This window comes from Ictidomys tridecemlineatus, chromosome 11 (assembly GCF_052094955.1).
Source record: "Ictidomys tridecemlineatus isolate mIctTri1 chromosome 11, mIctTri1.hap1, whole genome shotgun sequence".
NCBI lineage: Eukaryota > Metazoa > Chordata > Mammalia > Rodentia > Sciuridae > Ictidomys > Ictidomys tridecemlineatus.
Genome location: NC_135487.1, coordinates 15,712,753 through 15,732,933, shown reverse-complemented (window position 1 = coordinate 15,732,933; position 20,181 = coordinate 15,712,753). Strand labels below are relative to the sequence as shown.

The 20,181-nt window shown below is 55.9% G+C and overlaps 1 long non-coding RNA gene across 1 annotated transcript; it reads right to left on the bottom strand.

The window, feature by feature from the left end:
• Positions 1-1,373: 1,373 nt before the first annotated feature.
• On the bottom strand, positions 1,374-9,153 carry LOC144367932 (uncharacterized). Its single transcript, XR_013427582.1, has 4 exons — positions 8,975-9,153; positions 4,290-4,437; positions 3,379-3,573; positions 1,374-1,527 (listed from the first exon to the last, which is right to left on the bottom strand). It is a non-coding gene; the product is annotated as an uncharacterized LOC144367932 (long non-coding RNA).
• Between the last annotated feature and the right edge of the window lie 11,028 nt (positions 9,154-20,181).

Genomic DNA, 20,181 nt, shown 5'->3' with positions numbered 1-20,181 from the left:
CCCCCAGCACCTGACTCAGTGCTGGGCCCAGAGCAGGGGACCTTCCCAACATCCTCGGGGCCCTGTGCTGTCCCCACACAGGATCAGATAAGCAAGGATGGTGGGCACTCCCTGGACTGTTCGTGTCACCCCTCCAGCAACCCCAGGGGACTGGAACTGCAGCCCCTTTTCACAGAAAAAGAAACAGAGTCACATGGTGACCACGGTCCTGACTCTACATCCGGTCCCTGATCCAAGACCTTTCTACACCTCAGGTAGCCATCTAGGCCTCCGATGGCCTCTGTACCATTGGAGTCCGGGACTACAGACGGGTAAGGTCAGCAGGGACAGGAGCCAAGCCAGGACGGGGAGGGGACCTTGGAGACTGTTGTCACCTGCAACCTGCTCTGCCGCACCCAGCGGTGGAAAGTGTGTGTCAGAGGAAGCTGCTGCCTGGGGACTGGGGGGTGTGCGTGGGTGACAGCATGTGGGGGTCACACAGGAGGCAGGATGTGCGGAGCTGGGGGCCAGGTCCGCGAGCTGGAGCAGGCCTGGGGTCGGCCCCGCCCGCCGCGCCCGGTCCTCTCTGGGGCACACTCTCTACCACTTTCAGTTCCAGGGGACGGGCAGGCGTCCTGACAGCTGTCCCCGAGCCTCCGGGGTCACTGCCAATACTCTGCTCCACTTGGTAGATAAGTATTTCTGAAGCACCTACTGTGTGCTCAGACATGGGGCTGCAGTCCCCCCTTCCCCACCAGGGGAGGCGCACAGGTGGACACAGGAGGAGGCAGGTGCCATGCTCCTGGGTGACACCATCCACTGCCACCCAGAGGGAAGGACTCAGCCCCCGAAAGGCCCCCAGTGGGGGCCCGTTTCCCAGGTGGAGACACGGAGGCCTGAGAGATCAGCACTCGCCCGAGTGATGTTTCCAGATGCCAGGAAGCAGCAGAGGCAGGATTTGAAACCCGGCCACCTGCTGCGACCTGCTCCACTGAGGAAGGGGAAGTGGGAACAGGTGCTGGGGTGGGGTGGGGGCAGCAGGAGGCTGGGCCGGGGGAGGCCTGCGGGGCTGGGGGCCAGCAGAGTCCCTGCAGCACTGCCCTGGGGAGTGCCCTGTGTCCGTTCTAGAAAAATCCCCTCCTTCAGAGCGGAGCACAGGGTCTAGACCAGCAAAAATCCAGTGTGATTTAATTCCCATGTTCTCTTGGTTCCTTAGAACTTCTGTGACAAAGTACCCCAGGCCGAGTGCCGTAGCCCAGCGGGCGTTTCTCTCCAGCTGCGAAGGCCAGCAGACCGACCAGGGTACCTGGAGCCGTGTCCCCCGACAGCCAAGTCCAGTCCTTCCTCGACCCTCCCCAGCTGCTGCTGGTGGCTGTCAGCCCCGGGCCATCCAGGCCCCCCATCCCCCCCATCAGTCTGTCCTCATCTGAACTGATGACATCCGCAGCAGCCACGTGTCCAAATCGTCACGTTCTGTGGTACTCGGTGTGAGGACTGCAACATATCATATGGTTCTGGGAGACACACCTCAATCCGTAACAGATGAATCTGGGGAAAAAAAAAGAAAAAAACCAAAAACTATGCAGGTCATATGTCCAAGTCTGAGATCAGAAAATATGGCCTTGGGGCTGGCTCAGGGGTAGGCATGTGCTGAGTTCAATCCCCAGCTCAAAAAAGAAAGAAAAAGCAAGCCTGGGCCTCATACATCTGTCTGCTACACAAATATTAAAGTACTTGGCTTTAATGGGTACTATATAAATGTTTGAGAGATGCTTGACTTGTGGTCCCTTAAGGCCCTTGGATCTTTCTTTAACAAGTCAGAAGAATAAAATAAAAGTCCCCAGAGAACAAAGTGCAGCTGCCCTTTGTCCTGGATTCCTGACAGGCAGCTGTTCCCTGACCTTAGCCTCCTCTTCTCTGTGGGCACCAGCTTGGGGGATGAGCCAGTCCTGAGAAGGATGGGCCAGGCCTCTGTTCCCTTCCTCACGGGATTGAGCAGAACCCACAGTCCTCAGTCCTCTCCCTTGCTTCCCCGTTCCACGAGGCTCAGACTGTTCCTCTCTGACAAATCCCCAGGCTGCGTGCTCACACCTAGACCTGGCTCTGCTCCTTTACCACGAAGCTGCTGCTCTGCTCTTCAGACTGACCTCCCCGCCCCCCCAGGAAACCAGTTCTAACAGGAGTCTGATCACCTCCTTCTCGGCCCCACACTCTCCATGCTCCCTGTGGTCCTAACTCGCCTTTTCAGGGTTTGTAGGAGTCGGTCCCCAGGAGTCTACCCAGGCCCGAGACCTCACAAGCCCTGGAGGTGACACAACTTGCATTTAAAAGAGACGGAGGGTGGGAGGCTCCCCGCGAAGCTCCTTCTAAGAGACTTCAAATGCTTTCCCCTGCGTCCACACCTTTGCCATGCTAATCCCTCTCCAGAGAGCCCCCTCCCGCCCGCCCGCCCGCCCACTCTTCATCGCCTCCTTGTAAGACGCCTCTACCCTGATCCCACGAGCAGAGCGCCTCTCCCTCCTCTACAGCCCTAGGATTTGGGCTGAGTTTTTGTCCCCGCTTAGGTACTGGGGATTGAACCCAGGGGCACTTTACCACTGAGCCACATCCCCAGACCTTTTTATTTATTTATTTTTAATTTCGAGTCAGGACCTCACTAAATTGTGAGCCTGGCCTCAAACTTGCGATCCTCCTGCCTCAGCCTCCTGAGTTTCTGGGATGACGGGCGGACCTCACCGGGCCTGGCTTTGAATGCACTTCTTCACGAAGCTCGTTCCACTGCACTGTGTGCTAGAGAATTTGCTTCCCCTACCTGAGAGCCAGGTACTAGCCCCAGGCCTGTGACTAAATATCAGGGACAGCAGGTGAGAAAAATGCCAGAATGGAGAGACAGCTGCTAACTGTCTTTGTCAGTCTTGCTGTGTGACCTTGGGCAAGTCACTTTTCCTCTCTGGGCCTGTTTCCTCTTTTAGAGTGGAAATGTAGGGAAAGATATCCAAACAGGTATGAAGGCAGGAGCAAAATTCCTCTGTCTATCCCGGGTCTGGCCAGACTGTGATGGTCCTGCAAACAAAAGCTACTGGAATCCTTTATTTTGCATCAATTTGCAAGTATCTGTGTGCACCCTATAGGAGGCACCCCTACATTTCATTCATAGAAAGAACGGTGGCTGTCATCTAATTGATGCCCAGGGATGGAAAAGACCCACTGGTTCATGGTTCCATGCAAATCTTACCTGACAGAGGCCTTTACTCATTAACAGTCCAACCCCCTCCTTTTACAGATGGGTAACTGAAGCTCAGAGAGGGAAAGTGAGGAGCCCAAGGTCACACAGCAAGTGAGATGCATAAGACTTCATCCTGGGCTTCCTTCTGCCTGTCAGGGACTGGAGCCAGCTACCTTGTTTCTCTCTCCATGCAGGCTGGGCCAAGGGGGGCTTGGTTTTCTTTTGAGGTCCTTCTCCACTCCCCCAGAATAACAAAGCTGGCTAGTGTGGCAGCCTCCACAAGCAGCACAGGAAACCAGATTGGTGTAGTGAGGCCGGTGGGGGTGGAGGAGCCTCTCAGAGGTGGCTTAGCGTTGCTTTCACCTGTTCTAAAAATAACGCACTATTAGAGATCCGCAGAGGACGGGGTGGCCCGCAGGTTATTCCGCGGAGGGGAGAGGAGAGAGTGGATCCATGTGAACAAAGACAGCTGGGCCACTGCGGGCGGGCGACCCTGGGGGGCCCTGGCTGGGCCCAGGAAACTCAGTGGCAGCCCCTGTGCACAGAGAGGCAGGAGGGGGCTCGGGGCAGGCGCTGGGCTGGGGGACGGCAGCCCCGGGGAACAGGCCAGACTTGGATGCTGCATCTGGGACAACCAGGCCCCGGCAGCAGGAAGACCTCACAGGCTCAGCAGGGAGAACCCCGAGGGGACACAGGCACCAGGGACACAGCGAGACAAGACCACGGAGACCCCTGGGCCAGGGTGGGCAGGGAGGCCCTGGAAGGAGGAGATAGAGAAGGGAGACCCCCGGAGAAGGGAGGGAGGGGGCACCTTCAGGGGCAGGGGCTCAGGGAACCCAGGCCCACGGGGAAGAGGGGGTGGACCTGCCCAGAGAGGTCAGAAGGGGGCAGCGTGGGACCTCCCGGAACTGCTCGGGCTTCTAGCTGATTCCAGATCCATAGGACGCCACTGAAGCCAAACTTTCAGCAGGGAAATGGGGGGGGGGCATGGGGTTTGCCTCTAAAAAGGCCTGCTCTGGCCAGGCGGGGGGCATAAGGATTAACTGGTCCAGAAGGCCATTCAGGTCAGGGTGGTGGTACACACCTGTGATCCCTGCAACTCAGGGAGGCTGAAGCAGGAGGATCTCAAATCAGAGGCCAGCCTCGGCCACTTAGCCAGACCCTGTCTCAAAATTAAAAATACAGTGGGCTGGGGATATGGCTCAGTGGTGGAGTGCTCCTACATCCAAGGCCTAGTATAAAAACAAACAAACAAAAAACCACCAATTAGGCAGAGGACATGGTATTCAGGCAGGAGTGATGGGGTGATGGTGACCTAGACAGAGGAAGGGAAAACACAGAGCTGGATAGCTCCAACGTTTGTCCTGGAGACCACGTTCACAGGAGTTGCAGACAGGTTGGACTGGGGTTGGGGCGGGGGACACACAGGTTCCTGGCCTGAGCACCGGCTGCAGTCAGCTCCCAGGGGGACCTGCAGGCTCCAAGGCCAGGTGTGGGAATCCAGTTTGGGGCAACAAGATTGATGAGATTTAAGCAGCCTGCAGACGGCCAAGGTCCTGCCCGGCGCAGCTCCGCAGGCCCCAGCCGTCTGCAGGGGGAATTGCTTCTCCCACCGTGAACCCAGTCCAAACTGTGAGCCCCAAGAAGCCAAGGACCAGCCTGCTTTGTCCCCAGCACCTATGAAGACACCCTGCACATAGTAGATGCTCAACAAAGAGTTGGGGGGTAAATGAGGCGGAACCACCAGCTACATGAATGGGCGCACAGACGCGGTGCTGTTTAGGATCCCGGAGGCCCTGCAGCAGGTGTCTAGTCAACATTAGGGACTCCTGTGACTTCTCTTGTCCCACCCACATCCAGTCAGAGCCCTGCAGCGTGGCCTTCCTCCTAGGCCGAGCCAACTTTCTCAACCCTGCCCTCCCCTCCCGTCACTGCCCGGTCTGGACCCCCAGCATCTGACTGCTGTGCTCTTTCTGGGTGTTCTTCCCCAGAGACCCTGAAAACACAAAGGGGCAGGCGGCCTCTCCCCTGTGCCACCCAGGAGCCCCCCACCGGGGCCTCCCTGCCTCCCCCTGTCCCTCCACCCTCCACACTTCAACAAGGGTGCTGGGAAACAGGCAAACCCTGACCTGTCCCCCCACCCTGGTTTACGCCCCCCCGCCCCCCCCCCCCGCGTTGGCTATAGCATCGTGACGTCACAGCCACGCCTGAACTTGGCCCCGAGTTCCAACGCAGCCTCAACTCCCTGGGCCTCCTCTGAAATCTTGGCCACAGCTCCCAGGAGCACCCAGGCTTTCTGTCCCCTCTGCCCCCTCTGCCAGGCTGGCCCTTGCTGCTCCTGGTCCAGTCACACTCGCCCTTGGCCATCCAGCTCCTAGCTGTCCTCCGCTGCAGTCCCTCAGGCCACCCCTGCCCTCCACGTGGACTTCATCGGCCCTCGTCGTAAGAACTGCATTTACGGAGCCCCTGCTCTGTGACAAGGAATCGTTTAATTCCCACAATGACTTTAGGAGGTCATTATTTTCCCCAGTTTACAGATTTAAGAATCTGAGGCACAGAGAGGTTCCGTGACTTGCCTGCGGTCACACAGCCAGCAGGTGACAGAGCCAGGTCTGGACCTAGGCAGGCTGGCTCCTGAGCTGCCATCTTGGCTGGTATGTTTGAAAGCTGCGACCGATCCCATGGCGTGGGCCTGCTGGCTTGTCTGTCTCTGAAGGACAAGGACTGTGTCTCATGGCTCCTTACCCCTCACATCCCGCACAGCAGCTGGCACAGGGAGGTGCTCAATCAAGCCTCCCTTGGCAGAGCCTGGGGGGGAGGTACTTGTCACTGTGTGGTGCTCTGCAGCTTCCAGCCTACATGATCTCACTCACTTTCTCAATGACACTGCTGGGCAGGGAGCATTACACCTATCGGTCAAGTCAGGACCAGAGAGGTCAAGAAACTTGCCCAAGTCACCCAGCCAATAACTGGTGGAGATGATTCCAATGACCAGGTGTCCTGACTCCAGAAACAAGGCCAAGAAGATGTGGCTGAACCCCGGCCCGATCCCAGTCCCAGAGGACAGGAGGCTGTGCTGGGTCAAGGGTCATGAATTGCTTCTCCCGGTGGGTTTGGGGGCAGGGGCCTGCTTCCCATCTTCTGGGCCCTCAGGGTCTAACGCTCTTCAGGGCAGGAAACTCTTCCTTGTCACAAAGCTCCAGCAGCCCCCCTCGCCCCCACGCCCCAGGCCGCTGGGCTCCCCTCCCCCTGGAGGGCCCTGGTAAGAGCATCCGCCTGTCCCTGAGGATCGAGGGTTCAGCCCAGCAGCTGAGATGGATGTGCAGGAAGCGGTAACAATGGATGAAAGACCCTCTGTGCCCAGGTGGGTGGGGGAGGGAGCGGCAGGAAGCCAGATCCTCCTCCTCTGCAGGCCCAGCCCGGGCTGGAGGGAGGCTGGGCCTGCCAGACACCGTGGGGGCTTATTTGGATTCCCCAGGGATCCGAGCTGGGGAGCCCTTTGCAAACAGCAGACCCTCCACGGGGTGCCAAGAATGTCACTTTCCTTGTCACTGTTGCTGTCCCCAGGGCTGCCAGCAGCAGGGCTGGCAACACAGTAAGGGCAGGATTTGTTGAATGCAGAAATTAACCCAGCACTACAGAATCCCAGTTTCACTGTGGATTTGCTTGTGGGAAACAGTAAGAGGGAATCCAGATGACTCCTTTCCCCTCCTGCGCTCCTTCCGCCTGGCAAGCCGGACCCTCCGCGTTTTACGAGGTCAGCTCCTTCTCACCCTCCAGCCGTAGCTCAAATGGAGCTCTTCAATAAAAGCCTGGGGGATCAGGCATGGTGGCACACGCCTGTAAATCCCAGGAACTCTGGAGGCTGAGGCGGGAGGATCGCAAGTGTGAGGCCAGCCTCCGAAATTCAGCGAGACCCTGTCTCTAAAATACAAGGAGCTGGGGATACAGCTCGGAGGTAGAGCATCCCTGAGTCCCACCCCAGAACCAAAATAAATAAATAAATAACCAAGCAAGCTGTGGGGGCTGCTCTGACCCCCAGCTAAGGGAGCCCCTTCCCTTGCCCCCGGGCTCTTGGTCTCCCCTAAGGCACTTTCATGAGGGTTTACCGCGGACCCTCATGTGTGGACCCCCTCTCCCCCACAGGAGGGTAAGTGCTGAAGGGCTTCTTGCTCCTGTCCCAGGGCCAGGCACTTAGATAATGCTCCATAAATAGTTGACTAGATAAAAAGGTGACCAAGTGGGCCTCGGGTAGGATGTCACTCCATCCGCTCTGCCAGCCGCTTCCGGGACGGGAACAAGGGGGTCTAGCCCATGTGCCGAAAGACTGCAGAGCCCCAAGCCACAGCCTCAGCGAGCAGCTCATCCCAGGTCAGTGCCAGTGACAGTCACCAGCCAGGGCTGCGCTTGCCCCAACAATTACTGACTTTCATCAAGATCCGAATACACTCCTGTAGAGTGCCGGCAGCTTGGGAGGCCGAGGCAGGAGGATAGAAGTCCAAATCTAGCCTCAGCAACTCAGTGAGGCCTGAAGCCACTCAGTGAGCCCCTGTCTCTGAGCACAGGGCTGGGGACGTGGCTCAGTGGCGAAGTGCCCCTGGGTTCCATCCCCCGTACAAAAAACAAAAACACTAAACCTGCGCCTGGGACTGTGGGAAAGGCCTCCATCTGTCCAGCTTGCCACCGTGGCCGCTGGGGTGGGCTGGGCTGGCTGACCTCACCTCTTCATTTCGAAGGTGGAAGAATCCGGGCCAAGACGCCCAGCCCAGGGCCTCACCAGCAGAGGTTCAGCAGGGCGGAGGCTCCCGGAACCCTTCCTCCACCTCTTGCTCCTTGTTTTAACAGACACTCACGGAGCCCCTGTTCTGGGACAGGCGGTACCCTAGGGACCCGAGACCCAGCAGTAGCGGAAGGCTCTGGATTCAAGGGAGAAGGTCCAGCTGGGCCTCAGTGGCGCACACCTGTAATCCCAGAGGCTCCGGAGGCTGAGGCAGGAGGATCGTGAGTTCAAAGGCAGCCTCAGCAAATGCGAGATGCTAAGCAACTCAGTGAGCCCCTGTCTCTAAATAAAACACAAAATAGGGCTGGGGAGGTGGCTCAGGGGTCAAGTGCCCCTGAGTTCAATCCCTGGTACCAAAAAAAAAAAAGAACAGAGCAAGTCTGAGGAGGCCCAGCCTCCAGCTGGAGCCTCCCTAGTGACTTCTGCAGCCAAGTCCCCGCTTTGCCGAGGGAGAGAGCAGGCCGGGGGTGGAGGAAGGAGTGTTCCAGAATCTTAAAGGCAGAGAGACAGAGAGAAAGGCTGAGTTGGTCTGGGAAGGCGAGAAGCCAGCTCAGCTGAGCCCGGGGCCCGCTCCTGGCCTGCTGCTGCCGGCCCAGCTTGGCTTGGGGCCCAGACATGGAGCGTCTTTGGTTGGGGTACTTTGTGCCACCTCAGTGGCGTGAGACCCAGTCAACAGAGACGGCCACGGGCCACCAGTCACTCTGGGGCTCGTGGGAGCTGAGCGGCTGGCTCTGCAGTGGGCTGGTGCTGCCTTGGGGACTAGGCTCCAGCGTGGATTCTGGTAACACAGGGGCCTGAACCGCCGTGGCCGTCCCGTCCCCAGAAGTCCTCAGTGCTGGTGGCACCGGACTACGGGCCGTGGCAGCCCCGAACCCTGAACCCCTCAAGGCGGATCAGGAAGAAGATCCACTCGCAGAGGCCCCTGCTCCCTCCTCTGTCCACACCACGCTCTGCGGGACGGGGCGTGAATGTGGCCGAGCCACACAGACCTGGACTGATCCCAGCTCCACCTCAAGGTCGCCGTGTCGCCCTCACTGAAGTCTCTGAACCTCAGCTCCCTATGAAGCTGTAGATGAGGAGTAGCTGCCCTTGGGATGCTGAGGCAGAAAGTTGCCCAGCTCTTGGTATACAGTAGGTGCTTAAGAAACAGCTTCTCTGTAGCGTAGGAACCGTGTGCAGCTCAGTGAGGAGGCTGGGCCTGGTCAGAGGCGGGCTGCCCCCGCACACCCCTCTCGGAGGGAGGCTAACTCCCCAACTCCCCTTTCTGCTCAGCCTGAGGCCTGGACCCGCCTGCTTCTCTCTGGCTCTGGTCTGAGAGCTGCCCTTCTCCCCCCACTGCCTCCACCTGCACATCAGGCCTCCAGCCTGCAGAATCCAGTTCTGGGTGCTCACAGCCATGACCGCACTGAGTCATGGAACATTCCAACCTCCGAGGGCCCAGGGTCAGCCCGCGCGGACCTCCCCACAAGGACCTTCCCACACCTGCCCTCGCTCGCCTCGGCCTTCCAGACCCTGGCACTGCTATAGGGTGAGAGCGCTAAAGAGTCACTCCGCTGCTCAACCACCCTCCAGGGCTCCCTCTCACCCTGGGGATCCAGTTCAAACTTCTGTGCTTGACATTCCATCACCCTTTCCCACCTGCAGCAGTGTCTCCACTCACGCTGCCCTGCTCCTGCCCCCAGGAACACCACGCCCCCCTGCCTTTACTCAGGCTGTTACCCCGGTGGCCAGGTTTGCTCTCCTCCCTGGCTTGGCGCCTGTGGCAGCATCTCTGTGATGCTTTCCCTGAGGACTCTCACCAGCCCCCGAGCATCCTCTCAGGAGCAACGCGCTGCCCTGTGTGTCAAACTTCCAGTTCACTCTGCACCCAGCTCAGAATCAGCACCTGGGCTGGTGCACGCCTACAATCCCAGCGGCTCCGGAGGCTGAGGCAGGAGGATCCCAGGTTCAAGGCCAGCCTGGGCAACTTTAGTGAAACTGTCTCAAATTTTTTTAAAGGCCAGGGAGGATTTTTTTTTTTTTTAAAGGTTGGGAATATTAGCTCTGGGTTCAATTCTCAGAATGAACACACACACACACACACACACACACACACACACACACACACACACACTATGCCTGGCCTCAAATCACACCTGATGGCATCATCCTCTGGTCCAGCTTCATCTGTCTTCAGAGCAATTGGTAATCTATTGAGCACTAGAGTGCAAACCCCCACGGGGTGGGACTTGGCCCTACTTGTGTCTGCACCCCTGGGCCCTGCGAGCAGATCAGAGCAGGGCACCACACAGGCCGCCCAGTCCGCATTTGCTGAAAGAGGAAAAGAAGAGCCAGGGCTGAGAGCCAGGTGGCCAGCGCCCTTTCGGGAGGCTCAGGTCGGTCCGGGATGCAGGATGGCCTGGAGGAGGACGAGCTAGGGACTTGGTGGGCGGCAGGGCCCAGGCCAGGGTTGGCCCAGGTGGAGGAGCAGCTGTGGTGGAGCAGGGAAGCCCGGCTTCTCCTCCACCCCCAAGCCCAACGCCCAGGGGAGCCTCCGTCTCTCTGGGCGGGTTTCTGCCTGAGGACAGGTCGGAGGACAGGTGCACGAGGGCCAGGTGACGGGAGAGCAGCAGAGGGAGCCCTGCACAGGTGGGGCTTCACTGCCAGCTCCTGCCCCTGATCAGCCGCGCTCAGGCACGTCCTCTGCCTGTGGGAACCTCAGCTGCAGCCTGGTGGCTCGCTGGGGCCAAGCCAGGACGCACCTGATCAGCATCTCCACCGACTCAAGGCGCACCTGGGACACCCCGGTCACCTGTGCTCTGCCTCCCACCGAGGAGTCAGACACAGGGGTCTGGCTCCTGAGCCTGACTTGGCCAAGACTTAGAGCAAGGCCCAGCCAGAAAGACCCCTGGACCATTGGGCCCAGTCCTTCATGTTATAAGTGGGAACCTAAGCCCAGAGAGGGTGAAGAATCATCCCTGGACACTCAGCCAAGTGACTTCAAAGTCAGTGCCAGAGCCCAGGTCTCTTTATCCCCAGCCCAGCTCTTTCCATTCTACTCAGGCACGTGCCTGATCCTTGTCGGTTAGCTACAAGTCTTTTTCCTTCACTGAGCTACATCCCCAGCCTTTTTTATTTTGAGACAGGGTCTCACTAAGTTGCCTAGACTGGCCTTGAACTTGTGATCCTCTTGCTTCTGCCTCTTGAGGAGCTGGGATCATAGGCTTACACCATCGTGCCCAGCACAACACTCCCTCTTCAAAGCTCACCATGGACTCCACAGTCATCACTCCTGTTTAACAAATAAAAAAAAAAAAATGAGACTCAGAGAGGGTGAACAAATTGTCCAAGGTCACACAGCAAAGTAAAAGAGGTCCAGAATTCAAGTCCATGCCTTCTGTCTCAGAAGCCTCTACTCAGTATGGCCTCTCTATCCAAGGGGGAAGCAGATATGGTAATGAGTATTTGTAATGAAATGTGATCTGTGTTTTTGTGGATAGAGTCAAAAGCCCTGTCAACAGTTTTCTGAGGTTGCCTCGTTCACGATGGTCCTTACAAGGTATTCATTGTTGGCCCCATTTCCCTGGTGAGCAGACTGAGGCTCCCTGCCTAGTGTCCCCAAACCCTTGTCTGTTGGTCTCCAGAGCCCGTGCTCTGTCCACCCGAACAAACCCTGTCTCAGAAGGTCCTGTGCAAATTTCAGTACATCCCATGCACGCACACTTATTGCACCTCCACTGTGCGCCCGGCCCCGTCCTAGATGTCCCAGTAGTGGAAATGAACGGGACATCACGTCTGCCCCCCTCCAGCCAGCAAAGAGGTAGATTTGGGGTCCGCAGGGTGCTCTGCCTCATGTCCTCTTGGTGACACTGCTGGGGGGGGGGACTTTGGCACTGGTCCAGCCCTCCCCCCATCAAGTACTCCTGGAAAAGGCTGTGACAGCTTCAGGGCCCCAGGGCTGCCTTGTCCTCCCCGCCTGGCTGTGACTCATCGCCCACACCTGGCAGTGGCCTGGGGCAGCGCGGGGAGGGCCAGGCACCTGCACTCTTGGCTGCAGTTCCCACCCTCCCAGCCAGGAAGCGGAGCAAGGTCACCCCTGAGTCCCACCTGACATTGCTGGGCTGGGACCGCTCCTGGGAATGAGGCCCCCCCACTGCAGGGAGGCTGTCCAGGAGCCAGGAGGCCACAGTGAAGTCCCACAGTGCCTGGCCCTCGAGGGCGGCCCAGCCGGGCGCTTTGCATGTCTTATCAGCGCTGCACTCTCAGGCTCCCCCGGGAGCCGCTGCACAGAGGAGGAACTGCACATCAGCGGGGCAAAGGGACCGGCCTGAAACCCCCTTGTTAGGCAACATGGGCCTTCCCCAGCTCCCCACCCCACCGGGCTCCTGGTGGCTCTTCCAGGCCACGGAGCTGAGCCGGCTTCTTCCCATCTTCCCCACCCCCGTTGCTGTCCATCTTTGGCCATCTTTAGCAAAATGTCCCTTCTTATCATCAGAAGCAGAAATCACCCCGCTCTCCTCTTTTCCTCCCTGCTTGACTCAGCCCCGCCCTGGCCTTTAGTCGAGGCTGATGTGTTCTCTCTCTGTCTAAAACCTGCAGTGGCTCCCCATTGTCCCCAAGAGAAAGTGTCTTCAAGGACCTTCACGAACTGGGACCTGCCCACTTGTCCAATCACGTCACTCCCTGATCTCTGCTTGGACAAGTTAGGGCGCCTCCCAGGCCTGGCTTTCCTGGTGGGGATGAGCTGGAAGGAGGCAGATGTATGTGGAGGACGCAGCAGGCAGGCACTCGGAGCTGGCTGGGGCTCCTACACCTCCCTGCCCTCTGACGGCTGAGCGGAGGCTGCGGTGGAATCACAGTGTGCCACACAGACTCTGCTTTCAGCCCAGCTGGGACCAAAGGCTTTGTGGTGGGTGGGCTCAGGGACTCTTAGTGTTACTGAAATTCATCATTTCTTTTTTTTTTTTTAAATATGTTTTTTAGTTGATGGTGAACACAATACCTTTATTTTATTTGTACGTGGTGCTGAGAATCGAACCCAGTGCCTCACACATGCTAGGCAAGCGCTCTGCCACTGAGTTCCAGCCCCAGCCCCTGAAATTCATCATTTCAAGAAATTCGGGCCCAGTGCACCTGAAATCCCAGAGACTCGGGAGGCTGAGGCAGGAGGATTGCAAAATTCGAGGCTAGCCTCAGCAACTTGGTGAGACTCTGTCTCAAAATGGAAAGAAATTTAAGAGGGGAAAAATATAATAAAATTAGTTTAGTGATAAACTTTTAGTATCAAAAAATTTTTTTGATACCAGTATAAAAGGGGATTCTGTAAATATTGATATGGGTGTGTTTAAGGGAAGAAAGAATTTGGGGGCTCTGGTTTGTCTTCAGAACCCCCGCAAGGGGTCCACAAGGGGCATTGCTGGCCAGGTCCTGAGTGGTACCAATTTATGTGTGGGGCAGGTGGGCCAAGCAGGTTTCCTCCATATTGCAGAATAAAGCCCTGCTTCCTGAAATAAAAAAAGGTCGGGGGGTGGGGGGGGGTGGGGGGGTGGGGGGGGGCAGAGGATGTAGAGCGCCCCTAGGTTCCATCCCTGGTACTGCAACAAAGAAAAGTTTCAGAGTAATGGTAGCTGGAACCAGGACTGGGTTGGTAGGTGGAGAAAATGGAACCAACTTTCCCAATAGGGTCACTTTTTATCTTGACCCCAGGCTAGAAGGTAGATATCCCCCCACACAGAAAGGAAAACTGAGGTCAGAGGGCGGAGGTCCACCGATGGTATCAGGGACAGGACCGGGTCTGCAAACTGGCTGTTTGGCTCCAAAGGCCACGCTTCCTCCTCTCCTGCAGCAGGGCCCAAGCTTGGAGGATGGAGGGGATCTGCTGAGGACCAAAGGGACAGGTGGACAGGGAGAGGGGGATGGAGAGTTTGAACAGAGGCCCAGGCGCAGATGGTTCCAGAACTCCAGGCAGAGGCAGGTGAAACGAGGGGCAGTGGGTAGCCTGGTGGAGGTCATCCATGATGAGCACAGGAGCCTGGCCTTGACCCCCAGGGGCCTTCAGGTCCCAGGGAAACCGAGGACCTGTGCCTCACCCCACCTCCAAAATGCAGAGGGCAGCGAATGGCCGGAGGAGGGCTGAGGGCAGGAGGGAGGAGGCCCAGGGTGGGCAGCAGCCACCATGCCTCTGCTTGGCGCCATGCCCCCACCGCCAGCCCTGTCTGCGGTGCAGGTGGGAGTGGCTAGGCTGGGGCTGCGCTGGTGGCCCTGGTGCCTAGGCCACAGAGAAGCGCCGGGCCTCGCAGCTGTGATGTCAGCCGGCCCTTCCTTCCTCCTGCATGAAAAGGTCACCTATTTTAAACTCTTTCTCACCCCACCCTGCCCTCAATCCCCAAAGAGGATGAGTTTTTCTAACCTAGAAGGACAGCTAAGTCTCCAAACAGCTCTCGCCCACCCACCCAGCCCCCCGGGAGGGCCCCGGGCTGCAGGAGCCCAGCTTTAGTTTGTTTTGTTTTGAGACTGAGGATGAAACCCAGCAGCACTCTACCAGTAGCTGCCTCCCCAGCCCTTTTTGAGACAGCGTCTTGTCAATTGCCCAGGCTGCCCTTGAACTTGTGAGCCTCCTGCTTCCTGAGTAGCTGGGATCCTAGGCGTGTGTCACCCTCACTTGGCCTAGTGGCTTTTCATTTAATAAATATTCTGAGCATCTGCTCCTGCCAAGAGCCAACCTAAAGCCCTGGGGACAGATCTCTGCCTTCTTGGAGTTGACATTTAAAATAAAGTGGTGAGCCAGGCCTGGTGGCACAAGCCTGCAATGCCAGCGGCTGGAGAGGCTGAGGCAGGAGGATCACAAGTTCAAAGACAGCTTCAGAAAATGTGAGGCCCTAAGCAACTCAATGAGACGCAGTCTCTAAATGAAATACAAAATAGGGCTGGGGAGGCGGCTCAGTGGTTGAATGCCTCTGAGAGTTCAATCCCCAGTACCAGAAAAATAAAAAAGTTTTGAGATTGTGTGGTGGCCCACGCCTCCCGAGAGGCTGAGACAGGAGGATCATGAGTTCAAAGCCAGCCGCAGCAGATTAGCAAGGCACTTAGCAACTCGGCAAGACCTTGACTCTAAATAAAATACAAAAAAAGGGCTGGGAATGTGGCTCAGTGGTTAAGCACCCTTGAATTCAATCCCTGGTTAAAAAAAAAAAAAAATGATTTTGTTTTTAGGTACTAGAGATCCAACCCCAGGGCCTCTAGAATGCTTAGCAGAATTCTAATACCGAGCTCTACTCCCAACCCCAGAGCTTGCATTTTAATAAAAGAAAACGGGGTTGAGGGGTGTGCAGGACAGTGACAGAGCATTTGTGTAGCATATGCTAGACCCTGGGTTCAATCCCCAGCGCCACCACCAGGAAGAAAAACAACGAGGTCCCAGCCTCACTGCGGCCTGTCCATCGAGGCCCAGCCTCGCCATCCTGGCCACTCCAAGCTGAACAGCCCTCGGAGGCTCTCCAGATTTCCTGTTGGACTCAGGAGGCTCCTGGAGACCCGCTTCCCCAGCCTCCAGCCTCCCCGCCTCCCTCTCCAGGCTTACACTCCTACTCACGGCTGTCCCCAGCCTTGGACACACTGTCCCTTTGTCTAGAATACTTTCTCAGCGTCTTCACTTGGCTCATTTGCACCCATCCTTCAACACATAACCCAGAATTCACCCCCAGGAACCCCTCTCTGATGGCCTGATCAGGGTCAGAGGCCAGTGCCACTCTGCCTGCCCCCATGCCGGCCGGCCAACCCTGCGCTGCTCCCTACGTAGAATTCATCACATAGTGAGGCATTATGGCGGGGAAGACCAAGAGTTCCAAACATTCATCCTTGGGGGGCTGAGGGTGGAGCTCAGTGGTAGAGCACTTGTGGTGGGTGGGCCCAGAGACTCAGTGTTACTGTCCCTTACACACACACACACACACACACACATTTTCCCTACTGAATTATACAGATGATTCATGAACTTGCTTTTATTATAAAAAAATACAGTACAGCTGGACATGGTGGAGGCAGGAGAATCACAAGTTTGAGGCCAGCCGCCTCCGTAATTTATGGAGGCCCTAAGCAACTTAGCAAGACCCTGTCTCAAAATAGAAAATAAAGGGGGCTGGGGATGTGGCTCAGTGGTTGAGTGCCCTTGGGTTCAGTCCCTGGTACTTAATAAAAAAAAAAAAAAATGCTGATAGAGTAAAAGCCCTCCTTCTTCTCCTCCTTGTTCTTTTCTGACCCCTCCCCTGCCCTTTCCAAGAACAACCCTCAGGTCTAGTTTGCTGTCTCTCCATTCGTACGTTTTCTGATGCATCACAAACACATGTTTGTAATTGGAATCGGGTGGATAAGTATTGTTCCTAGACGTGTTTGTTTTTGACTTCGGGTCTTCAAGGTCAGAACCTGAAGGTTCACCTCACTATTGTTTTAACCACCTCTTTAGTACGGACGTTCTGTTGTTGTGGGGTCGTGCCCTAAATGTATTCATCCCTCCTTTATTTGTCCTGTATTTTATGGTGCTTTGACCTCCTCGGGCCTGGGGAGTCCTGAAGTGCTGCCCTTCCCAGAACCAGCCAATTCCTGGCGGCAGGAAACCACTTGCTGGGTGTGCGGTGCCAGGTGTGTGACCCAGCTCCTGCGCGAGAGGTCAAGGGCAGCCTGGGCAACTTAGTGAGGCCTTTCTCAAAATAAGATAAGGGCTGTGGATAGGGCTCAGTGGTAAAGAAGCGTCCCTGGGTTCCGGAGACCACCTGCACAGCCCAGAGTCTGCGACTCGATTCAAACGATCCAGTCCTCAACTCTCTCACACTCGCTGCCCCCGCCTGCCTGCTCTGTCCAGGGAGACCTCCGCCAGGTGCCCGGGCTTTTTCTCAATGACATTGACCTCACTGTGTCATCACCTCTATAAATCAAGTCCCAGGCACAATTAACACTTCGAGAGATGGGGCTGGGGCTCCATGCCAGGGCACTTGTCTAACAAGTGCAAGGCCCCAGGTTGGGTCCCAGTACCCCCAACAAATACACAGAACCCCCCCCCAACAAACACTGAATGACGGACATTTAGAGGTGCTCAACCTCGCACTGTTACAGAAACGCTGCGCCCATCATCTTGGTACCTATGTGAACCGTCGGGTAGTAATTATTTAAATATTCACTGATCTTTGGGGGGAATGCCCTCTACCCCATGCCCAGCCTCTGCGCCCCTCTTCTTATTTCTCAGTTATCAAATCACAGAATGAAGTGGAGTCACCCACCAGGGCGGCTTCTGACTCAAAAAACACCAAAGAGGCTCCACCAAGTAAAATATCTTCCTTGTCATCCATCAGCTGTCATCCCTGAATTTCCTCCCACGTGAGCCCTGGTCAAGAGCCATTGCCCCCGGACAGCTGGGCACATCAGCAGACAGTCCCTGTGAGTTCTGTCTGGGTGATAGAGCATGCAAGGAATGTAGGTGGGGGCCAGAAGAACAGTCTGTGTGACCTGGGGCAAGTGACTTCACCTCTCTGAGCCTTGGTTTTCTCACCTCCCAGAGCAACTGTCAGAATATACACACATAGATCCCGAACATATGCATAGATAAATAAAACACTTATGTGTAAATATATAATATTATATATAAAATATTCATATATTTATTCATTTGTATAAATAAATACACGAGTCTAATCCTGTTTCTAAAACCCTCACTCAGAGGTGCTCCAAACTCCAAACAAAAACTCCAAACAAAGCATGATGTGAATTTTCCATATGCCGCTCCAGACTGACCCTCCTTGTCCACCTGGGGAAGCACCTGGGCTTCTCTGACCTCTGCCCCCCTCTGGGGTGTAGCCAGTGGCAGCTGACAAAGGCTGGAGGCTCCAGGAAGCCAGAGGGAGGGGTGGGTTTGTACTGCCCTGGTCCCTGCCCTCTGCCGGGCTGGGTGGCCTGGTCCCTCTGTGGAGGACCCCATTTTATCCAGCTCCCATCACTCCTTACCATAGAGCCTCCCAGTGGCCAGGGCTCGCTGCTGCTGCTGTCCCTGGGTCCCCTCCATCCCCCAACCCTGCCCACCCCTTGGAGGTTCAGACCCTTCACGGATCTCTCTCCAGTTGCCCCGCAGGTAAACCATCTGTTTCCTGCAGGCCCCTATTTTTATCAAGGTGCTTTCTCTGTCCCTCACGCAGCTGCAGAAAGACGGTCCCTGCATGAATAAACCAGTCTTGGGGAACATCTTGAGAGCTGTGGTGTGAGAGCCCACTTGGGAGGTGAGGCCGGGAGAGGTACCTTGGTAGAGCTGCCTGCTCAGCGGGCTTCACGGGCAGCACCCTCGGAGGGGCCCTGATGCCCCAGTCCTCTGCCTGAACTTTGCAAGATCAAGGTCTACTCTGCTCCACCTTCCCTCCAAAGGCCCAGGGGTCCAGGCTGTAGGACTCTGACTCACACAGTGAATGCATCTAAACCAGCCAGCATACCAGAAGCCAGCATGTTCACTGATCTGAGAGAGAGAGAGAGAGAGAGAGAGAGAGAATGCTTATGCAAGGAAGCTAAGCAGCAGGAGTTATGAGATCACCTACTAAGAAGGCTCCCTTTCAGGAATCAGTTGTAATAACAATAACAGCATCCAGATACTGAGCACCTATTGTGTGCCGGGCACTGTACTGGAACTTACATTCACTCATTCACCAACATTTCAGGTCTACTCTATGCCAGCTACCATTCTAGGCCCTGCGATATAGCAACAGACACAACAGGTAAGGACACTGTCCTCTTGGATGCTCCATCCAGAGCCCTAGGTGGTGGGCATCTGCAGCCCCAATGAGTCCTCGAGTAAAGACACTGAGATCCAGAAACTTGCCAAAGGCACCAGCTGGTGAGTGGCTGAGCCAGGGCTTGAACCCAGACCTGTCAGGAGTCTCAGCTGAAGCTGTCACCTCAGGAAACCTCAGGAAGACAGGAGGCAGGCTGGGAAGAGCCCAGCCCAGTCAAGAGGGAGGACCTGGTGCCAGGTGCACATCTGTAGTCCTAGCCATGGGGAAAGCTGAGGCAGGAGAATCCCAAGTTGGAAGCCAGCTTGGGCAACTTAAGGAGGTCGCGTCTCAGGACTGGGTATTATGTATAACTATAATGTGCTAAAAAAATTTAAAATAAAAAATAGGGCTGGGGATCTAGCTCAGTGTAGAGAGCCTCTGGGTCCAATCACCAAGAAAAATAAGAGGACCCGGGAGGAGGGGGCCTGAGGTCCTCATCTGCATCTCAGATGCCTACAGTGACGAAAGTGAGAGGGTCAGGGGCTCAGGGAGACACAGCCTGGAAGGACACTCCGTGAAATGATGCTCCTAGTTATTCCTTGTTTGTAATTTGCTTCTTGACGTAAACTTTGTGAGTCACAGTCTCAGAACTTGTCTAGATTTCACAATCCACATAGAAGATTGCAGACGTGATCCCATCTTCTGCCAACACATTCTCAACAGTCAAGATTCCCTTTCTCTGCCTCCCTCTCCTCCCGGACATCAGGGATTTATTTTGGAAGTCTGGAGGGAGCAGAGCAGGAAAAGGTGAGCAAAGACCTCAGGTGCCACTCAAGGGGTTGTCGTGCCAATGGTCTAGAAGGCCCGTGACAGCCCAGTCAGAGACTTTCTTCCAAACACAAGCAGACATCTATTTCATTGAGCACCTACTTTGGGCAGATCATGGACCTGGCAAAGTTGGGCAATAATTAAAACCCTAGCTTCTGGGTCAACTGAATTCCAGGTCTAGCTCAGTCACTTTCTGGCTGCATGGTCTCGAGCAAGGCGATTAACCTTTCCGAACCTCAATTCCTTTATTTTTAAAATGGTAAACAATGTTTTTTTTTAAAAAAATTATAAGGTAGGCTGGATGCAATGGCACACACCTGTCATCCCAGCGATTCAGTAGGCTGAGGCAGGAGGAGACCAACCTCAAGTTCAAGACCAACCTCAGCAATTTAGTGAGGCCCTAGGCAACTTAATGAGATCCTGTCTCAAAATAAAAACTAAAAAGGGCTGGGGGTGTGGATCAGTGGGCAAGTGCCCCTGGATTCAATCCCTAGTACAAGGGAAAAAAAAACCTGTAAGATGGCAAAACATAGTGCCAGGTTGCTATGAGGAATAAATGAGGCCACACATCTAAGAGTTTGGAAGAGGACACAGTGCGCTACACAGGTGTGCAAAAAATCTTAACAGATATTATCATCATCCAA